This window comes from Cryptotermes secundus, unplaced genomic scaffold (assembly GCF_002891405.2).
Source record: "Cryptotermes secundus unplaced genomic scaffold, Csec_1.0 scaffold364, whole genome shotgun sequence".
Classification (NCBI taxonomy): Eukaryota; Metazoa; Arthropoda; class Insecta; order Blattodea; family Kalotermitidae; genus Cryptotermes; species Cryptotermes secundus.
Genome location: NW_019733841.1, coordinates 728962 through 752045, shown reverse-complemented (window position 1 = coordinate 752045; position 23084 = coordinate 728962). Strand labels below are relative to the sequence as shown.

Here is a 23084-nt window from a genome sequence, read left to right as displayed (position 1 = left end):
ATAAGCGTAACAAAGACCATCTTCTAAATACACAGTTTCCTATGTACGTCTGTTATCTATGTGCCATCACTAAACTTATCTGATCTTTCGCAAGGCCAATGTTTATCTGTTACATATTTCAGTCCTGCTCATTTTGTTACCTTTTATTGAACTACTGAACCATATTACGTTCACGAAAAAAATAAGTTCCGAATAAGTTGTCCCTGTGCTTAATTAATTAAATACTATGCTATGAAGGCATATGGGGGAGTGGAGGAATAGGAGCACCACAGTTAACCTCGAAACTGCATGGAGGTGGGTGGTCAGCTTGACGCCCAAGGGTACCGATACCCACTGGATAGGAAGCTGGTCCCTGAACAGTTGGAGGGAACCTAGTCATATCCGATATGCAAAGTTCATAGGTCAATACTCGGTAAATATGGACATCAAAGCTCAAAAAAGTGTCTCTTCATAGGGGTACCCAAACAGAAAATTCCGATTTTATGGAAAACAATGATTTCGGTTGAATTTCAATAGTTTATAGCGCCCCTCCCCACCTAAATAAACCCGTGCTGTTGGTACATATTGGTACGCCATATAGAAGAACAAAATGAAATGTAATTTTTTTCCAAGACGGTTTGAACAGATTTGAGTAAATTTGAATCATTTTAGAGGCAGTGGACTCAACTATTAGTACATTACTTACTCATGGAGCTGAGCCCTTCTTTAGGAGCCGCCAATTCTGCAGCTACTCAAGAATTTCTCAGCATTTTATGGAACCCAAAGGTTCATTACCGTGTTCACAAGAGCCCTCCACTGGTCCCTATCCTTAGCCAGATCAATCCAATCCATACAATCCCATCCTCTCTCTCTAAGATCAATTTTAATATTGTTCACCCACCTACGTCTTGGACTTCTCAGTGGTCTCTTTCCTTCTGGCTTTCCCACCAATATCCTATATGCATTCCTCGTCTCTCTCATTCGTGCTACATGCCCTGCCTACCTCATCCTCCTTGCCATGATCATTCTAATTATACTTGGAGAAGAGTACAAGTTATGAGACTCAACTATTATTTACCTTAAAGTAAAGGGATTCGAAAAATGGGTCCCTAACAGAATAACAATAATTTTTAAATGACTGTATAATGATAATGATTATATAGAATTTGAGTTTCTCTATACGGCGCTATATTCCAGAATATAGAACTCTTGATATTGATTGAATTTCGCCGAATTCCAGTACCGATACCCCCAAATAAGACGCTAATTATCTTGTTTCTCGTGAGGTAACAAACAGTAACAAACTTCTCTAGGGGCTGTTTCCTCGGATTATAAAACGTAAAGTTGTTCCTGTGCTTAACTAATTAAGCACTACGCCATGAAAATTAATGGAGGAGTGGATGTATAGATCCGCATTTTCTTGACCTCGACACTAGCTGGAGGTGAATGGTCTGCTTCACCCCTCGGCTGCTTAACCCCCGGGGAAAATCCCCCGGTACCCATTGGATAGGAGGTTGGGTTGACACCAGAGTCGGTCTGGACGATTTAGAGAAGAGAAAATTCTTAATCCTACGGGGACTCGAACTCCGCCCTTCAGTCGTTCAGCCCGGATCTTCCTCGGGATTAAACTATTGTTTGTATTTCAAACAAGTAATCTCTCTGAAATATTTATATTAGGATAGTAGAGAGGCTGTGATCTCTTAAGATTATATGAGAAATTATGTGCAATGACTTTATTTCGATGTTTGTAGTTTGGTTTGTATTGCTTTCTACTTAAGTGCCATTTGCAGTGTTTACTCTTTAGGGTACGGTTCGGAATGGATTTCTCTGTAGTGGTTCGAAGAACGAAGTAACGAGATCAAAGTCGAAGTGACTGTAGACATTCCAAACTCGAAGCAAATACGCAGAACATGTGCTAGTCATTCTCGGTTCATTCACAATTTCCTTGGATGTTTCAGGAGAGACGAAGTTATGACACAGCAAAGTCATAACCAAGTGCAATGAAACTGACTGGGATCGAAGGCTTAGCTCATGCTTAAAGAGCGCACTCAGAGATATATCTTTACGAGTATAAACGCTTTCCATCATAAGATTTTTACCATACAAAATTTAATTAATAACTTCTCTCAAAGAGACAATTTTCCAGTTGGGCAGTAATATAAATTATGATCTACAAAATAAATTATAAAAATATAATTGTCTCTGTAGAAGAATTAAACATACTTTTTTTTTTCATTGGCACCACAGCCCCAGTGGGCCTAGGCCTACCTCCATGAACTTCTCCGTTCACTTCGGTTTTTCTAGATCTTACACATTCGGTAGGACTCCTTGGGCGAGTGATCAGCTCGTCGCAAGGCCTCTACCTGTACACAAACACAGAAAAAACACACACACAAACTAAACATCCATGCCCGGAGTGGGATTCGAACCCACGATCCCGGTTTCCAAGCGAGTGAATACAGTACATGCCTTAGACCGCTCGGCTACCGTGACCGGTTTAAACATACTTTTTTTCCTTGGCACTACAGCCCCAGTAGGCCTAGACCTACCTCCATGATCTTCTCCGTTAAACATATTTTACTAGACAAAATTCAAGTAAGACAATTCTAAATTCTAAAAAGTTCTAACAGTACCGTCTTCCTTATATGGCACCAAATGCTGGACTTGAACGAAACAACAGATTCAACTGAACAAATCCTGATATAAGCGGCAGACTAAAGAAGACGCAAAAACAGAATCATTGAATTAATTCACTTAGTGAGGGGTGGAGTCCAGCTGGGTCAACTCGGCACATCAGCCACTGATTGGCCTATTGTAGCCTACCCTGGGTGATTATGATGATGGAGGATTTGGTGGAATGAAGATTGGCAGGGTAAACCTAAATACTCGGAGAAAACCTCCTCCAGCGTCACTTTGTCCACCGCAAATCCCACTTGACCAGACACTGGCTTGAACCCGGACCGCAACGGCGGGAAGCCAGCGACTTACCGCTTAAGCCATGGCGCGGCCTAGAGGAACAAAAATTTATTAACTTATAAGGAAAAGTAAAAGAATCGAAACAGAAACATTTATAACACATTTTAAAATTTCCACCTAATTGGATTCCTCTGAATGTGCATGATGATCATTCTGAAGGAAGAAAGAGAGAGAGAGGTCACCAAAAAGATGGATTGTTATTCTAACCCGAAAATTGGAACATGTCAAAGGGTCTAAACCTTGCCGTTAATGAAGATGGCCATAAAATTAAAAACAAAACACTCCGTGGTCTGTAGTCTGCAAGCGAACTATACCGACCGAGCGACCGCCGCTTGTCGGCGAAGTTAGTGCCAACTTTTGCCGATAGAGGGTGTCACGTGGTTAGCGCAACGGATCCCCAAGGCTGTTAATCTCGGTTTTCTAAACCGGATGACCATGAAATTAACAGCGTTATTGGACAAAGAACATGCAATGAATTATATAGCCGACAATGAGACTATACTCATGGCTCACTGGCGTGCAATCATATAAATACTAAATGGATTACAGTGGCGTGAAAGATTATAATTGATTTATGGCTTCCACAGAATTATAACCATACTCGTAGATTGCAATGGCTGCAAGCACACTCCTGGCTTATGGCACACCGTGAAACTCTGTCACGACATTAATATATGGGTTACAGCTCTACAGTAGCGTGCATGCGTGTTGTTCTTTCATAGCTTCTATATTAATAAATGGATTACATGTAGGCTGACTTATATTTGTATTAGCAACATAAATTTACAGAGCGATACAGTGTAATATGGTTGATATTTAATGCTATTGTCCATATATATATATATATATATATTGGCGAGAAAGCCAGACTGAAAGAAACCACTAGAAAGGCAAAAGCATTGGTGGATAACTGGTAAAAGGTAAAGTTGTTCCTGTGCTTAACTAATTAAGCACTATGCCATGAAGGCGTATGAAGGAGCGGAAGTTTAGATTCACATTTTCTTGCCCTCGACACTAGCTAGACGTGAGTGGTCAGATTCACGCCCCGGCTGCTTTAACCCAGGGAGAAAGAACCCCAGATACGCATCGGATAGGAATTTGGGTGGACCCCATAGCCGGTTTGGAAAACATGAAAAAAAGAATATTCTTGACTCTACCGAGACTAGAAGTCCGACCCCTCAGTCATCTAGCCCGTAGTCAGTCGCTATATCGATTACGCAATCTCGGATCCCCAAACATTGTTGGATGTATAATGTTAATACGGATCTTAGAGAGACACACATTGGATTCATCTGGCTCAGCATAGAGACCAGTGAAGGGCTCTTGTGAAAACGGTAATGAATCTTTTGGTTCCATAAAATGTTTGGAAGTTTTTGAGTAGAATCAGAACTGGCGGCTTCTGAAGAGGGGCTCATCTACATGCAGTTAGTTAGTTAGTTAGTTAGTTAGAATATTGCAGAGACACACATATATGCAATTGGTAACAGATGGCAGTGGCGTCCATACAAGTCAGAATGTGTGAAAAACACAGTCATTTTGTTGAGAGGTAAGTCCATCTCAAGAAAAGTTCCTTCACCACCCACAAACTTATTCCATTGCTTCTGTCAGTGATTAATACACGTCATTAATTAAATAGCTAGAATCGTAAGAAAGAACATCAGTTGAATTCTGTTATTTCCGCATCACAAATTCTTCAGCCTTTCAGGAGTTTATGTACGCAGAGTCACAAGAGCAACATCTGGTAAATGAGGGTTTGTTGCGTTTTTGAAATATTCAATAAAGATGGAAGTAAGAGACCTAAGGAAACAAGAAACAGTGAACCTAAAGTGAAGTAAATAAGTATGGCTGAAAGCAAATACTCGTAAAGTTCTCATACCTTTTTATGACAAATTCAGCAGTAACTTCTCTCTCCAATTTGCCTATGACTGAGTGCGTGATTTGTCATGCTGACTTTACCACCGCTGTGAGACCACAATTCTTAGGGCTTTTTGTATGATTATTGAGCCAAGAGTTTTGATTAGACGCAGTAAAGAAAGTACCCGGGATAACTCAGTCTGTGTAGCGATGGGTTACGGCCTAGACTACAGCGGTTCGTTTCCCAGTAGGGACAACAGCTTTCTCTCTACTCCACAGCGCGTAGACCGGCTTAGGGCCCACACAACTTCCTATCATATGAACACCAGAGGGCTCTTTCCCCCGGAGAATGAAACTGACCATTCACCTCCATCTAGTGCCGAGATCAAGAAAGGTGTAACAATACCTCCACTCCCCCATACATCTTAATGACGTTACTGCTTCTCATCTTACTGCTTATGAATTGCAAAATATGAAATCATGACAACTCTCTTAGGATTTTTACAATGGCCCTTTCAGCCCGTTCAGGACCCAGACCTCTTATTCAGTTCCGCAATCATTTTTCACAAAACGTAGGACTCATTGGACGAGGGATCAGCCCACCGCAAGGCCGCTACCTACACACAGGAAACACAAACAAAGAGTAAACGCATACTACACACACCATACATTCATGTCCTGAGTGGGACTCGAACCCACGATCCCGGCTTCCGTGCGAGAGAAGACAGTACATGCCTTAGACCGCTCGGCTACCGTGACCGGCAGTGTATAAGAATAATATATAAGAATTCAGTTCGTACCTCACAGGAAACAGATGCGAACCCACGATCCCGGCTTCCGAGCGAGCGAAGACAGTACATGCCTTAGAGCGCTCGGCTACCGTGACTGGAACTCTTTTAGGAATGTTGGTTAATAATTTGGTTTTATGAAATGTAGTCAACTGTAAAGTGGTTGCTTAATCCAAGAAAATAATAACCATAACTTTGGTTTTACTTAGCATTTGACGTGCTTTCATTTCGCCTATTAAAAAGGATATACACGTATATCATTATGATTGCTACTTAATTACTGCGACAAAACCCCAACCGTGTGTTTAATTACATTTTATAATATTCGATAAGAAGTTCTTATAGTTTTCGGCGAATTTAAGGACGTCAAAAGACACAGACAATTGACTTTCTTTCTGTTCCCATGGCAACAGTCGCGGAAACAACTTAAATAAGAGACGCTTTATTACAGAATACTACGTTACAAAAGCCTGTGATTGGATGTAAGAAATTCCTATCTCTACAGCCACTTCATGAATATGTTGGCAAATAACACAAACTCAGGCTCCTGAACTACCGATTCATGGTTTCTGCTGGCTGAAAGGCGTCCAGTAAATTTGTCACTTTCCAGGAACATTCTTTCTGCTTTAGAACAGTCAACCACACACATACGTGTGGTCAACTCACTGTCGCATCTCCGAATGCAATTCTAATAAATTTATCGCTATCTTTTATACGTTCCGAACGTATTATTGTATACACATCCGTTGTTTTCTATACTCTGTTATCATTAAACTGACAAGCGGGCAAAATCTCTGACTTTAACCCTTTAAATTCCAATGGTCACTCTATGTACAGCCTGCTTTAACGTACTAGAACTCTGCATTCAGCCCACAGTGTATTTTTGTGTTCTGTACAGTTCTCACAGTAAACAGCGAATGTGTTCCTGAGCAGCATTAACCGGTTGGGCTCTGTAGCGGAGACGTAATGTGTTTCCTGTGAGGTACGGACTGAATTCTTATATATACTGCGTTCTGCCCACAGAGTGTGTCTGTGTGTTCCGTACGGTTTTCACAATAAACAGCGACTGTGTTCCTGAGCAGCATTAACCGGTTGGGCTTTGTAGCGGAGACGTAATGTGTTTCCTGTGAGGTACGAACTGAATTCTTATATATACTGTATTCTGCCCGTAGAGTTTACACCCGTGTGGAGGAGGGGTCGAATACATCCACCGTGACCCTGCGAGTCGTAGGAGGCGACAAAAATAGAAGTCGCAAACCTGAGACAGTCGCGAGTCCCAAGGGACTCGGACCCGAGAAAGATTGCGCTGGCCAGGGCCAGCAACATATGCAAAAGATAGACCCACCCTCTCTTCTCAGAGGGCGCCCCAGAAGAACGAGACCGTAACTGTCGAACAGTAACAAATATCTGGTCATGTGCCCCAGGAGGGTGCTTGACACCAAAACTTACTGACTGACTGACGCACTGTCAGTCGCAATGTGACATTGACTTTGATTTTGACTTGACACAGAGTTTAGTTGTGTGTTCCTACGGTTCTCACATCAAACAGCGACTGTGTCCATGAACAGCATTAACAGGTTGGTCTTTATAATGACACATAATGTGCTTCATGTGAGATACGAAATGAATTTTTTTTAATTTGTGGAGAATTTCGGACTTTAGAGCGTTAAGCACCAGCCACAAACAACTGAAGAAATCTAAAAAGCTGTAAACTGACTGGGGGTGCAGTAAGATGACAGGATATACTATAAGGGCCTAGTACGTGCGGTGTGAAATTTATGAATTATTAATTCTCTTCAAGCCACGATACTTTTTATCAGGCTTCTAAATACACCGCTAGTAACAGGTTGTGTTGTCATGCATGTATGAGGCTTTCAGACGCAAAACTGAATACAAGGACTCATATCCATCTAGTGCCGAGGTCAAGAAAATATGGATCTATTCATCCACCCGCCCAACGCCATTATGGCGTAATGCTTAACTAGTTAAGCAAAGGGAAAACTTCATTTTTTACTGCTTTTCAAGTAGTAATTATTAACGAGAGCATTACACCGGACACAACTTAAAACACTGACTGAATAAACAACTTCAACAAACATCTAGATTTCAGGATATATCTGAAATTATGTAAAAACTGGTACATGTCAGTTCTGTATAGAAAAATATAGCAATAGCTGGGATATACGCAATGTAGTCCGTTGAAAATCAACGTTTCCGATAAACATGTCTCGTCACTCTCCCTCCAGCAGATATTGTTGCCTGCTTCACGCTGGTTCCTTGCCTCGTTAATTCTTCGATCGTCGAGTTGGAGGCGACATGTTCTTCCGACAAGTTTGTTGGCTTTTAACGCGATATGCTACGTTGAATCCCAGGAGATAGACCCCTTCATCCGCGCCATAGCTCAAGCGGTTAGTCGCTGGCTTCCCACCGCGGCGGTCCGGGATCTATCCCGGGTCTGGTCAAGTGGGATTTGTGGTGGGCAAAGTGCCGCTGGGGCAGGTTTTCTCCGATTACTTCGGTTTCCCCTGCCAAACTTCATTCTACCAATTGCTCCACAATCAGCCTCACCTATCATCTGGGGCTGGTACAATAGGCCAGAAGTGGCCAGAAGTGGGACTTAGTCCCACTCCACTAGCAATAAAAAAAATAGACCCCTTCATAATCACCGCTGTGAGAATCACAAATCCTACATATACAGAATGTTCCACATAAGAGCGCAAAGCTCCACTCTATGAATTCAACAACCAAAAACAAGAGAAATAATTTCGTATAAAGACAGGGGTCCCGAAGCGTCCTAACAGAGATTCGAGAAATTTGTACTTTCGTCGCATGTAATTTTACAAATGATATACAAATACTGGTTGGAGAAAACTTCATAATGAGGAGCTTCTTAACTTGTACTCTTCTACAAGTATAATTAGAACGATGAAGTTGAGGAGGATGAGGTGGGCAGGGCATGTAGAATGAATGGGGGAGACGAGGAATGCATATAGGATATTAGTGGGAAAGCCAGAAGGAAAGAGACCACTGTGAAGACCAAGGCGTAGGTGAATGGACAGTATTAAAATGGATCTTAAAGAGATATGATGGGATAGTATGGATTGGATTGAGCTTGCTCAGGATAGGGACCAGTGGAGGGCTCTTGCGAACACGGTAATGAAACTTCGGGTTCCATAAAATGTAGGGAAAGACTAGAGGAGCTGCAGAATTTGCCGACAAGCGGCGGTCGCTCGGTCGGTATAGCCCACTTGCCGAATGAAACCACGGAGTTCTTTCTGTTTTTTGAAACAAAATTAAGACACAGTACATTAATAAATTTAGTAATACTACTAAAAATTCCAAATATAGTAGGCTCTAATTTATTTTAATGTTAGACAAGAAGGCGCATCATTAGGAATTCGCATATATAATTTTACATTGTCCAAAATTGAATTCGCTAATAAGAATAACAACAGACCGTAAAACATGGATCCTTCTTAAGACAACTTAATTCAAATAGTTTATTTCCCTGTAATTTGCCTGACGGTGACCTGGAAGACGTCGAAACATTCACATAATAAACAAATAATAGAAATACAGTAGCATCTATTTTTATCTTCATCCTGAAGACACATTCTGTGTTGTGTTGACTGTCTAATTTACACGATTATTAATGTGAGAATTCTACTTTTTTTACTGCAACCAAAGACCATTAGTCCCTGTTCCTCACTTAATGCATTAAGAAACGACAAAGATTAGCATAGCTTACTCGCGGCTTGGTTTGAAACTGAGAGCCTTGATAGTACGGTTCCGAATGGGACTGATGCATCAGCCTTGGATGATGTAGTTAAGAACGTGAAGCATTGATGGAATTATAATTGCTAGGGGACCAATTTTTCCTTCGCAAATTCTACATGGACTGCCTCGAGGAGGAATCCCGGCTTTCTTCGTAAGAATTCGATGATTAACTGCCTGGGTTATTGCACGGTCTAGATGAAGGTTAGGTTATCCCTATATGTAGTTGAGAAGTCTGATCACCAGGGCCCGGATTTTGATGACATGTCATCTTTTTTTTCCTTGTATCCTATGCGATGCTCTTAAATATATAAATCTCGGATATGAGCTGCTGGTTACAGAAATGTAAATTTTATAGGTATTTTTTTTACATTTTTAAGTTTAGGGTCATTTCTTCATTTTTGGGGTAATTTTTTTGGTAAATTCTTGGACTTTTAAGGGTATTTCTTGTCATTTTTGGCCATTTTAGGGAATTTTTCTTCATATGTTTTCTGAAATGTGAATAACATGGAAGCGAAGTGTTCTTTCTTTTCTCCTTTAGGTCACTTTTCTGGATTTTTTCGGTCATTTTATAGGTCTTTTTTTTATTTTCAGGTAATCAAAATCCGAGCCCTGCATATTAGATTTTTGGGTCATATTTTAGGTCATTTTTCTGGATTTTTTCGGTCATTTTATAGGTCATTTTTTGAATATTTTCAGGTCATCAAAATCCGGGCCCTGCTGATCACGGAGGTTTTTTTAATGGTCGCAGGAGGTTGTATCTATTGGATTCCATAATTCTGCACAGGGAGGAAGCGCTATGACAACCATGCCGGTACCCATTACATGGGAGACTCCATGGAACTCAAGAAAGCAACTGTACATTGAGCTAATTCCGAATTACGCGGAAGTTAATAATTAACTAACATCATGGAACTGAACCCTTCTTGAGAAGCCGTCAAATGTGCAGTTACTCAAGAACTTCCCAGCATTTTATGGAACCCGAGGTTTATTATCGTGTACACAAGAGCCCTCCACTTTTTCCTATACTATGCCAGATCGATGTCCGCATCTGTGGTCTAGTGGTAAGAGTTCCTGGCTACAGATCCAGCGGTCTGGGTTCGATTCCCGGCGCTACCAGATTTTTTCTTTGAGAAGTAGTGGGTCTGGAACTGGGTCCACTCAGCCTCGTGACGATAATTGAGGGGCTCTTTCAAGAAAATAGTGGCTCCGGTCTAGAAAATCGAAATGAACGGCCATGGTGATTTGTTGCGTTGACCACGCGACACCCTCTATCAGCAAAAGTGGACACTAAACTTCGCCGACAAGTGGCGGTCGCTCGGTCGGTATAATTCGTTTGGGCACTAAAATCTTGTAGTTTTATGCCAGATCGATCCAATCCATACCACCCCATTCTATCCTCTAAGATACATTTTAATGTTGTCCATTTACTTCTTGTTCTTCCTAGTGGTCTGTTTCGTTCTGGTTTTCCCAACAATATCCTATATGCATTTCTCTTCTCCTTCAGTCGTACTACATGCCCTACCCATCTCATCCCCCTTGATTTGATAATTCTGACCGTATTTGGTGAATAGTAGGAGATATGATGTTTCTCATTATGCTCTGGAAGTTAATAAAGAAATAAATTTGTATAGTTTTAAGAATAGTATACTATCAGTAAAACAGCAACAAATGTAAGATAAAATTATAGGCCGCTCCATAGCTCAAGCGGTTAATCGGTGGCTTCCCACCTCGGCGGCCCGGGTTCGATCCCAGGTCTCGTCAAGTGGGATTTGTGGTGGACAAAGTGGCGCTGGGACAGGTTTTCTCCGAGTACTTCGGTTTCCTCTGCCAATCTTCATTCCACCAATTGCTCCACAATCACCCTCACCTATCATCTGGGTCTGGTACAATAGGCCAGAAGTGGCCGCAGTGCAAGGGACTTAGTCCCACCCCACTAACATTTAAAAAAAAAAAGATAAAATTATATGATTTTGAGTTTGAGAATTTCTGGAACACACTGTATAGCGTAACTGTAAGAGATGTGGAGTGTCGTGGAGTGACTTATGGCTTCCTGTATCGACTTCAGCGGCAACGAGTTGGAGAACGTGGTGGAATGAGTGACAGAAGTAGAGCGACATCTTGTTCACTCGCGTGTAAAGTGAGAGTCGTTAGAACAATGAGCGGTCGAAGAGCGTCCAGTCTGTTGGCTGCAGAACTGGAGCTCGCCAAACAAGTCACAGGAAACCATTCTAGCAAACGTGGAGCCATTTTAGTTATAACAAAGGGTTATGAGGTTTATCACGTCTGACTTTCCGTCATTCTGCCTGTAGCATACATAATAGTATTAGAAACAAATGACACAATTTACTCTAAAATCATAACCCAGTATGTTCAAAATGTTTCTCACTACACAAATACTGATACCGCTATAATTAATGCTGTGTGAAATTCAATATAATTAAATTATAAACAAAAACAGATCTTCTAATAATATGTAGTAAGTTGAAATATTTAACTTCTTGCTCTATATGCCACTTGATCTATCTATGGTTCCACTATCCTTTTGTTGAACCTTGGCCGCTTTTTCATTTTCTGAATCATATACACAGTCTGTAGGACTCTTTTGACGGGGGATCAGTCCATCGCAAGGCTTCTACCTACACACAGAACAACACAAACAGAATAAACGCACACAGACCTCCATGCCCCAAGTAGGATACGAACTCACGATCCCAGTGTTCGAGTGGGTGAAGACGGTTCGTGCCTTAGCCTGCGCGGCCACAGTGACCAGTGTACACCACTTAGGGAATTCCAAATAATAATAATAATAATAATAATAATAATAATAATAATAAGTTAATTACCTAATTAAAATCAACTACAAAGATACATGAATCTTGAACTGCGCTTCCTGTTCACATTTCAGGCATCAGGAATATACAGAATATGAGGCAAGTGGAGTGGGACTAAGTCCCTTGTACTGCGGCCAATTCTGGCCTATTGTACCAGCCCCGGATGACAGGTGAGGGTGATTGTGGGGCAATTGGTGGAATGAAGATTGGCAGGGGAAACCCAAGTACTAGGAGAAAACCAGCCCCAGCGCCACTTTGTCCACCACAAGTCCCACTTGACCAGACCCGGGATCGAACACGGGCCGCCGCGGCGGGAAGCCAGCGACTAACCGCTTGAGCTATGGCGCGGCCGCGAGGTTATACTTGATTTTGTTCTGTAAGAAACAATAACTGCTATAATATTGTAATGACAAGAAATCAAGGAAACAAACTATTCAGCTGATACTCAAATTTGAGTTTCCTCGTTGTTTACTAGAATCTCTCCGTTTCAAATACAGTGATCCTACCTTCAAACTGGCGAAGATCTCCCACTTGCCAACATACCGAATTTTGTATATTAGGTTATCCACAGATTAGAATTATCGATACACCACTATCTTCGTATGTGATATGATACGTATACTTAATTCGCTTTAGATAAATTAAACGGAAGTGTTTGAGTCTCACTGGAATTCCGGAAGTCTCGCTTAAGTTTCGTGTCCAGTGGTGAATTACTGCGACTAGGTTCATATTCCTTCAAATTCAGTAAATGGAACTACCATATTAGACTGAATATAACTAACTGAACTAACTTCATGAAGCTGAGCCCTTCTTGAGAAGCCGCCAATTCTGCAGCTACTCAAGAAATTCCCAGCATTTTATGGAACCCGAAGGTTCATTACCGTGTCCAAAAGAGCCCTCCACTGGTCCCTATCCTGAGCCAGACCAATACAGTCCATCCCAACCCATCCTATTTCTCTAAAATCCATTTTGATATTATCCACCGACTTATGTGTTGTTCTTCCTAGTGGTCTCTTTCCTTGTGGATATCTCATCAATATACTATATGCATTCTTCTTTTCTCTTATGCGTTCTGCTTGCCCTGCCCATCTTATCCTATTGACTTTATCATTTTAATTATACATGACGAAGAATACAAGTTATGAAACTCCTCATTATGCAGTTAAGCCCGAATATAAGGTCATTTTTTGTTTCAAATACTGCTTTAAAAAATTGAGGTTGCTTTAGTTTCGGCTCCTTAAAATTAAGTTTGAAGAAGATTTTATCAGATATAATTACTAATTCTATTTTTGAAAATTTATAGAAATATATTTAAAATATTACATTTTGAACGTATTATTTCGTAATATCATAGTTTTTACTTTCTTATACTTACAACGGCCATATGTAAATGGTATATACAATTTTGCCCCCCAAAAATCAGATTCTTTTGTTCACTTGAAAAAGAGGGCGTCACATTGAAGAGGGCGCCGCCTTACACTCAAGCCTATACAGTCCCTTCATGCTTCATTACCCGGAGGCAGTCTCTAGGTCTCTAAGGCTCTGTGTACCCGACTGATTGGGACTGCACGTCCGTTATTATGCATAATTGATTCTTGGTTTATTTAACTACGCTTTTTCGAATGAAAAAATGACGTAATGCCGAAGGGAGCGACATGTTAGACAGACCTTGACCCATTTTAAGATAGGCCCTAAAATCATGATATTTATTTCAAAGCATCGATGAAATCGACAGAACTGTTTAGAGGGAATGAATATATTTCGTTTGGGGGGGGGGATTTGAAACGGACCATCAGATTATGAAATGTGAATGTTAGCAACTCACCACTGACTATTTCTATTTTTGTGTGTGTCTGTGGACTGTAGATAAGTAACAGACAAAATAATTAATTAATAATTTAGTTAAATAATAGGATGAAGTTTACTAAATTATTTCAGAATTTATGTAAGATTCAAATTTATCACAATTATTTTGTGGAATCTTTTTAGGGTCACTGATTAGCCGTTGGGGTCTTAGAAACACCGTTACAGTAACGGCGTCATACGAAAAACACACACGCATTCACGCGCATGAGCACACGCACACACCCAAACACAAGCAGCGTACGTATTATAGGCCTATGTGCATTTCTCTGGATAAAGAAATTGTCTTTTTTTAACACAGCTGCAGCCTCGTGTTAATGTCCATATCTGGAAATGAAGGAGTAGACGTTTAGTATAGAAACCGATGCTACCATTTTAAGATAGCTGTTTCGAGTGGTTCTTCATGTTACTATGATCCTCCGCTAGATGGCAGGCTCTATTGAGGAGCCAGACCGTCTTTGAATGCTAAAGTGATGTTATCAACACAGGACCCCGAAAGACTTGCGTTGATGTGTTCAGTGACTTCCGAGAATGATAAGATTATGGGATATGTTCGCTGAATACAGCTCTCCGATACCAAGGACCAGATTTCGACGTCCTATTCACCCATATGAGCTTGATGTGGACAAAGAACAGCTTTATCTCACATATAGCACGTATTTGAGGGGGGACTTAATCGAACCTTTATTTTAAATTTATTATCTGGAATATGTTCGTAGATTTTTACCTCTCTAGAAAATTCCAGGGATAGAAAAAGTGGACACAGCTGGTTTCTTCCTATCTCTAACAGTTCATAATATATATCTACTTCAGTTTTATTTACTGGTTGGAATATAACCATCCTCCAGATACAGGGAAACACTTAGATGGTAACGAATTTCACCGCCTTCTGTAAAATTCGAAAACTCGTTATTACGTGCGCGTACCCACTATTGTTCCCTATCCTAAGCCATGTAAGTCGAGCTCATAAATTTCGATATATTAATTTACAATTGGTTTTAACACTAAAGACTAATTTATTCTAAATGATATGTATGAATTTGTTTCGTACCTCATAGGAAACTCATCACGTCTTGCTACAAAGATCAGACAGGTCAGTGCTGTGTAAGAGAACCACAAAAAAAACACATAATTACAATCTGTGAACAAAATGAATTTTAGCATATTGAATCATGTGGTACGTATTGTAAACACTGGGCTTTAAATGCAACCCAAACTATCGCTTTCCTTCTAGTTTCTCAACTAAAATATTTTATTCTAAACGGTTCTGACGATAATGTACAACACAAGGGATTACTGAGTTTTTGGACTTTGTCCGTCGTCCGGAAATTGGGTCTCTTTCCGTTCTCAGGTGAAGGGCTTAAGGTTAGTTCTTTCTAACGGAATCATGACAATAGGTGGAAACTCTTACCCTTTTACCTGAAGATGGAAACAGATACGTTTTCCGAAAACACAGAGAGATGGACACATTGAAAAAACTGTTGTTTCTTTTTTCCTTGGCACTACAGCCCCAGTGGGCCTAGGCCTACCTCCATGAACTTCTCCGTTCACTTCGGTTTTTCCAGATCTTACACATTCGGTAGGACTCCTTAGGCGGGTGATCAGCTCGTCGCAAGGCCTCTACCTGTACACAAACACAGAAAAACGCACGCACACAAACTAAACATTCATTCCCTGAGTAGGATTCGAACCCACGATCCCGGTTTGCAAGCGAGCGAAGACAGTACATGCCTTAGACCGCTTGGCTACCGTGACCGGCATAAAAAACTGTAATCACTATTATTTCTTACATAACCCTGATCTCCATTTAAATAAATTTGATTTTATCCCCCTAAACTACCTAACTGCACGGAGCTGAGGCATCTTCAGAAGGTACCAGTTGTGCAGCTGCTCAAAAATCTCACAAAATTTTATGGAACCCGAAAGTTCATTACCATGTTCATAAGGGCCCTCCACTGCTCCCTATTCTGAGCCCGATCAATCCAGTTCATAACACGCCATCATATTTCTCTAAGATCCGATTTAATATTATCCACCAAACACTGATACCAATTATTTTTCTATCAGTACAGATTTACAGATGTTTAAGTGTTGATTCCTAACTTGAATCATCAGAGTTTTGTGATTTGACTGGAGACTGCGAAGTAGATGCTGAGTTACTAGTTACGTGGTTTAAATGAAATATAAATAAAAGAAAATAAATTTGGAACCACAAATTTTAATTAAATTGAAAATAAAGAAATAATTAGAATGGTCAAGTCAAGGAGGATTAGGTGGACAGGGCATGTAGCACGAATGGGGAGACGAGGAATGCGTATAGGATATTGGCGGGAAAGCCAGAAGGAAAGAGACCACTGGGAAGACCAAGGTGTATGTGGGTGGACAATATTAAAATGGATCTTAGAGAGACAGAATGTGATGGTATGGATTGGATTGATCTGGATCAGGATAAGGACCGGTGGAGGGCTCTTGTGAACACGGTAATGAACCTTCGGGCTCCATAAAATGCTGGGAATTTCTTGAGTAGCTGCACAATTGGCGGCTCCTCCAGAAGGGCTCAGCTTCAAGAGTGAGTGAGTTTAAACAAAGAAATATTTACGAATTGTGTTAAGAGAGAACTTTTGAGATAAGAGTGTGCACATTTTAATTACATGAGATATCCTATCATGATGATGAGTCTGAAAATCACTTGTCAGTTCTTAGATGAACGGAAGTTTGGAATTACGAATTTCTTACTCGTGGGTCCCTTAACTGTTCCCTTCAGACTGCAGTTTAGTTGCTGCCTGAAATAGGGATGTCTCATTGGGAAACAGTAGCGCCAGTTTCCCATGCCTCATGAAATTTCTATAGTCCCTAGACTACGAATGCATAAATTTAACAGGCATTTAGAATATCTCTAATTAGAATTTGATTCATTTAGAGGTCGATAAATTTGTTTTTCTCGGATGCGATTACGAAGAGAATTATATTTTGCGATATAACGCCTTATAATCCAGTAGAAATTCATGGGCGTTTCGCAAAAATATGCTGCCTCCATCTTCAGGGTACGAGATATGCTAGGCAAGCAACTGGTAAGAAAGCCACCTTTAAACCTATTATTACAATATATCGATTGGCATTCCTGTCTGCATTACGGCAGATCCAATTTGTAATCTTGGCCGGGAGATAATCACTTCCGGTTTCAGTCTTGTAAAAGTCTCCAAAGGAAACCCCTGTCGTGCAGTAGACACATAATGGCTGCCACCCACGTCACTTCTGATTCACCGCTCATAATAGTTATATCATTCGTCTCTCTGTAGCCGAAGCAGCTCATATTTATAGTTGACAGCCGGGATAGCTCAGTCGATACAGCGACGGGGTAAGGTTTGAAGACAGGGTTCGGTTCCCGGCAGAAGCATGATTTGTCTGCGTAAAATCCAAACCAGCTCTGGGCCCCACCAACCTTTCTTCTCAGTGGATACCGGGAGCTGTTTCCCATGGGGCAAAGTGGCAGGAGCGTGATGGTGACCACTCATCTTCATCTAACGCCGAGGTGAAGAATTGTGGAACTATATTCCCACTCCCCGACATATATTTATGGCGTGCTGCTTAATTAAGCACAAGGACAAATTTGTCTTTACATTTAAGCACAATGTTAGTAATTCCAGCGATTGGATGATCGTGAATAAGAAATCTGAAAGTATGTGGAACGAATCGATTGTGTTATCACGATATTCATCTGGATGGACTGAGAAACACCACGAGAACTTTCAGTCAGAATAGCCTCAGAAGATTTACAGCGTGGGCCAAATTGCACGGCCCAACATGTCACTAAACAGACAAAAATATCAAATTTCAGTTCGTAATGTCATCAGTTCTCAGGTCTAGAAAACCGAGATTAACGGCCGTGAGGATTCGTTGCTCTAACCACGCGACACCCTCTATCCGCTGAATTTGGCACTAAATTCACCGACAAGCGGCGGTCGCTCGGTCGGTATATTTCGCTTGCGGACTACAGACCACGGAGTAAAAAAATGTCATCAGGTCAGGAAATATTTTCAGTTATATGAACTTTCAAAAAGAATTTTAAAAATATGCCAATAATATGTATTAAATGAAGAAAATATCGCTCTCAAACTGGAGGAAATACGTCATAAAATATAGCGTCCAATTTCATCTTACTCAGAGAGCTGACGAAGCGATAACGGTCTAGAGTTATATCCGTAATAAATGTGTTTCGATTCTCGGATATGTTACAACCTGTACTGGTTGAGGTCTTTCGTGAGTTTTCAATCTGTAGACAAGCAACAAAATAGCAATTTGAACAAACTGTGCATGTCCCATTCAATCACAAATTTATCAGAACCTACTGCATTGATTTTATTGTGATGTCCAGAATAAAAGGGAAGGAATACGCAGTAGCGGAATTGATTGAGGCACTGTGCTACAAGCAGGAAGGTCGCGGTAGCGAATCCCGATGAGGTGGACCCCGTTCCAGACCCACTACTTCTCAGAAAATCTGGTAGCGCCGGCAATTGAACCCGGACCTCTGCATCACTTCTCATCTCCATCCTATTTCTTCTAGAATTCTAAATCAGCCCAAATAACACCGTTTCAGTTATTACCTCGTAGTTTATGCTCTTGGAGTTTCGGTGTGGGAGTCACGTTTACAACACGAAACATTTTGTTTATGTCCCTTACGCGATACGGAACTTTCTAATCAGACGTCAGACTAAAGGTCAGACCTGAGCAGCTGTACCAGAAAGCTGTGTTTCCTCAGAAACGTACACAGAATCACGAGACGTGAAGTCTTCACGGCGGTGAATGTAAATATCACGAAGTCACGGAATTTAGTATATAGGTATAAAAGTTTCGCAAGACAATACTACCTCAATCTTCAGGGAGTGTAACGCAAGCACAAAATTCCTGTGAAACGTTAGTATCCATGAGGCACACCAGAAGAGAGGGCTACAATCTTCAGACCTACTAGTATAATTATCCTATTTCATTATTTGTAAAAAAAAAATCCAAAATATAGGCACCAAATTAGTGAGTCTAGGGGTAAAATTTTACACATGTATTCGGGAGATGCACATTTCGAATCTCGGCAGGGAAACTGGATATCAAGACTTAGGTTTTGGGTGGCTTTCCTCAGTTGTTCCAGATAACTGTGGGATAGTGCCTCAATTAGGCCAGGATCAATTCTTTCAAAGTCCTTCCAAATTCATCATTCATCTATCCTCCTAACTTTAGAAACTATTCATTTTGCTGCACTGAAAATACCTTAAAATAATACAGCAGAAGAAAAAAAAGCTTAGGCCTCTCAAGAAAATCGCCATCTTAACTGGAATTCTGATCAAAACGCTAAAACCAAGCACTGAACGAAACTTAATATGAGATGGGTATTTTCAAAATTATATATCGGAAAGCAAATTTGGATGACGATTACTGCTGCTTGATATCTTTTGGGGGGGGGGGGTCTGCAATTTCAATCTCGATCCAGAGACCATTTGTCGTGATGCAGAATTTTCGTATTTTTCCTCAAGCACTACGAGCAACCGCCTGGAGGGCCGCTCCATAGGTCAAGCGGTTAGTCGCTGGCTTCCCACCGTGGCGGCCCGGGTTCGATCCCGGGTCTGGTCAAGTGGGATTTGTGGTGGACAAAGTGGCGCTGGGGCGGGGTCTTTCCGAGTACTTCGTTTTCCCCTGCCACTCTTCATTCCACCAATTGCTCCACAATCACCTCACCTATCATCTGGGGCTGGTACAATATGCCAGAAGTGGCCGCAGTACAAGGGACTTAGTCCCACCCCAGTAGCAATAAAACAAACGCCTGGAGAATACAAAGAGTTATCTTCTTTCCCCTCCGTCTCGCCTTTCACCCTACCATTCGATGATTTGCAAGCAACAGAAACAGGCAAGGTCTTTAAGTACCACAAAACTATGTAAACAACAAGGATCTGCCCATCACAGAAATTATTTCGAGTCAGATGTGGGTTAAGCCGGTACGAATGTTCGGAAACCGGCCGTCCTTACCTACATTTAGGCTTCCAATTGTACCTATTTCCATCAGCACAACTCCTGTATACAATATATACGTCAATTATCTATTCTATGTTTCGACTTTTCGGTCATCATCACTCACTGTTGGCTGCACTGCTTCTGATGATGGCCGAAGGGCCGAAACATGTAGTAGCTAATTGATGTATAGGGTATCTGTACAGAAGCTGTGCTGACGGACGTTAAGTACAACTGGACATACAACACAACACGGCGCTGCGATAAATTACGATATATACAATATTAAAGTTGTTAGGTTCGCTAAATTTCTACGGGCGTTCTTGTGTACTATATCTCCTAAGGCTGGGGCCACACGAGCGCACAAATTGCGTCCGTTATAACGAACGTCGTGACGTCCGTTGTAGAAATAAACAAAAGAGGCAAATGCTACGCTTTCTTCTGGCTCCACTGCAGAGAAAAAACTACGCACCGCATTCTGCAACTGTGTGGTGTCCTCAGCAACGTCCGTCATAAAATACTTTCGTTGCAACGAACGTACTTCGTGCGCTCGTGTGGTCCCAGCCTAAGAGGCCATGACTGATAGATTTCGAAGTATTTATTATTCCTTATTAAAATTCTGTACTAACAACAGTATTATTATTATTATTATTATTATTGGTAGTAGTAGTAATAGTAGTAGTAGTAGTAGTAGTTGTTGTATCTATCCTCTTCTTTCAAGATCCTTCTGACCCAACATTCATATACATTAACATATCACATTCTGTACCATGCAACGTCTGCAGTTGATAAAGCTTCGTTTAATAAGAGAGACTTAAATCCTTCCCTATCAAATTATTATTTTTCACTCTTTCGTGTCATCGCTATAACATTTCAGGAATATATATATTTAATCGTTTCAAGAGTAGCAAAAACTTTGTAACATATTTGGAAAGAAGCAATTTCTCCAGTCGAAACCATATAAACAATTTGCAGTCTTTTCCATCCACAGCCATTTTAACCAGCTTTTCGAATTATAAGAGTCCGAACCAGAGAATAAATTACAGTTACTTAAGAAACTGAAAATAATGCAATTACTTTTGTACATATTAACGAAAAATTTTAATCATTCATTCTTCAACCAAAAACTACTGAAAATCATTGTTGGGCCGCGCCATAGCTGAAGTGGTTAGTCGCTGGCTTCCCATCGGGGTGGCCCGGGTTCGATCCCGTGGTCTGGCCAAGTGGGATTTGTGGTGGACAAATTGGCGCTGGGGGGGGGGTTCTCCGAGTACTTCGGTTTCCCCTGCAAAGCTTCATTCCACCAAATTCTCCTTCATCATAATCACCCGGGGGCAGGTATGGCTCCCGTATTGAACTGTGAATAAGTGAAAATTAGTGAAGATAGAGTGAACAGATTATTGTGTAAACCCGTAACAGTGTTATAAGTGATTGTGGTTACTATCTGTAGTTTATTAAATAAACCAATTAACAATCTGAACGGCGTCTTCAGTGGGAAAACACGTTACATTACAATAGGCCAATCAGTGGCCGCCGTGCCGAGTGGACACAGTTGGACTCCACCCCCCACTATGCGAATTTAAAAAAAAATACATGCATTGCTAATTAGTCCAACCAAAATACAGTCATTCCAATTTATTTTAAATAAACGTCCATAGGCAGCAATAATTATAATAACCACTTCAATAATTTATGATAAACTAATTCGTTACAACAAATAAAATAACCATAACTGACACAATAAAACAGCAATTATCCTAATCAAGCCAACAAAACATTAATTTTGCTGGAGAGTCCCACAAGCTAAATCCAACGTAAATATTTCAGCCGATTTCAATGAAGAATAATACGTAACCAAACCTGCGCGTTACACTCTCATTAGCCGGGTTAATTACAGTACAATTATTGAAATAATCGCCACCGAAATACTTTAAACCCCTTTCCATGAACTCTCCAGAATACAATGGGGTTAAAGAAGGAAAGAAACTGTAATCAGATTAATTTAACGATATTAAGACCACCAAATCTACATAAACCATGCCCTTAAATTTTACTTAAACCTGGCATGAACGTTCTACGAAGATGTACAAACATTTATCAAATCAAATTGAATGAAAACTGTAATATGAAATATTAAAATTTAAGTCATGTACATATAAACGAGATATATAAAATGTAGGTCACTTACACAAATCCTGTTCTATGCAGTTGTGTGTGAGATATTGATATGAAACCACTGACTCTTTACTGGAAACTGAGATCTTGGACAGGGAACGGCTCTGTCTCAATCGGTAGGTCCATGGAAGGCTTCGTTCCGAAATCTTAGAGGGTCCACCACATGACCTCTGTGAAGCGGCAAGCTGTAACAGCCGCACATTCGGCACCACTGCGATGGCTTGTGTGCGGCTGCCTGGACCGATCGAAACTGCACCCAGCAGTTGCTAGGCAACCGCAGAGACTGTGTCACCATCTCACACGTGTCATTGTTGTGAGGTATGTTTTCACGTGGCCTCTCTATAGGTTAGGATCAGCAGCAGTTCTGATTAGATTACATAAGAGTGGGGGGTGCACGTTAATTATTATTATTATTATGGGGGCATACGGTAGCGTAGTTAGTTGAGGCACTATGGTACAAGCCGGAAGGTCGAGTGTTCAAGTCCCGATGAGGTCATTGGATTTTTTCAATTGACCTAATCCTTCCAGCCGCACTATGGCCCTGGGGTTGACTCAGCCTCTAACAGAAATGAGTACCAGGAATATTCTTGGGGATAAAGGGCGGCCGGCGCCTAAGGCTGACAACTTTGCTGCCATCTATGAGCCGATTATCTAGAAAATGTGGGAACCTCAACATCTCAAACCCTATGGGCCTCCACGGCCTGTTACAGGGATACCTTTACGTACTTAATTATTAATATTATTTAACTGCAAAAGGGTTTTCACCCGTGGCAGTGGCACTACAATAAGACAACAGACAAATAACGCCCTTAAACACGTTCATACAAAATACAGCACACACACA

The 23084-nt window shown here is 41.0% G+C and overlaps 1 protein-coding gene across 2 annotated transcripts in view; it reads right to left on the bottom strand.

The window, feature by feature from the left end:
- Positions 1-22461, bottom strand: part of LOC111868249 (acetylcholine receptor subunit alpha-like) — an 84797-nt gene extending 62336 nt beyond the window's left edge. Inside the window, exons 1-2 of one of the 2 annotated variants that reach the window (XM_033752960.1) lie at positions 22254-22461; positions 15120-15168 (exon numbers count right to left, since the gene is read on the bottom strand). The gene's annotated coding sequence lies outside the window, so the exon portion shown is untranslated. The remainder of the gene's footprint in view (positions 1-15119; positions 15169-22253) is intronic. The other variant, XM_023858726.2, reaches the window with a different exon arrangement.
- Between the last annotated feature and the right edge of the window lie 623 nt (positions 22462-23084).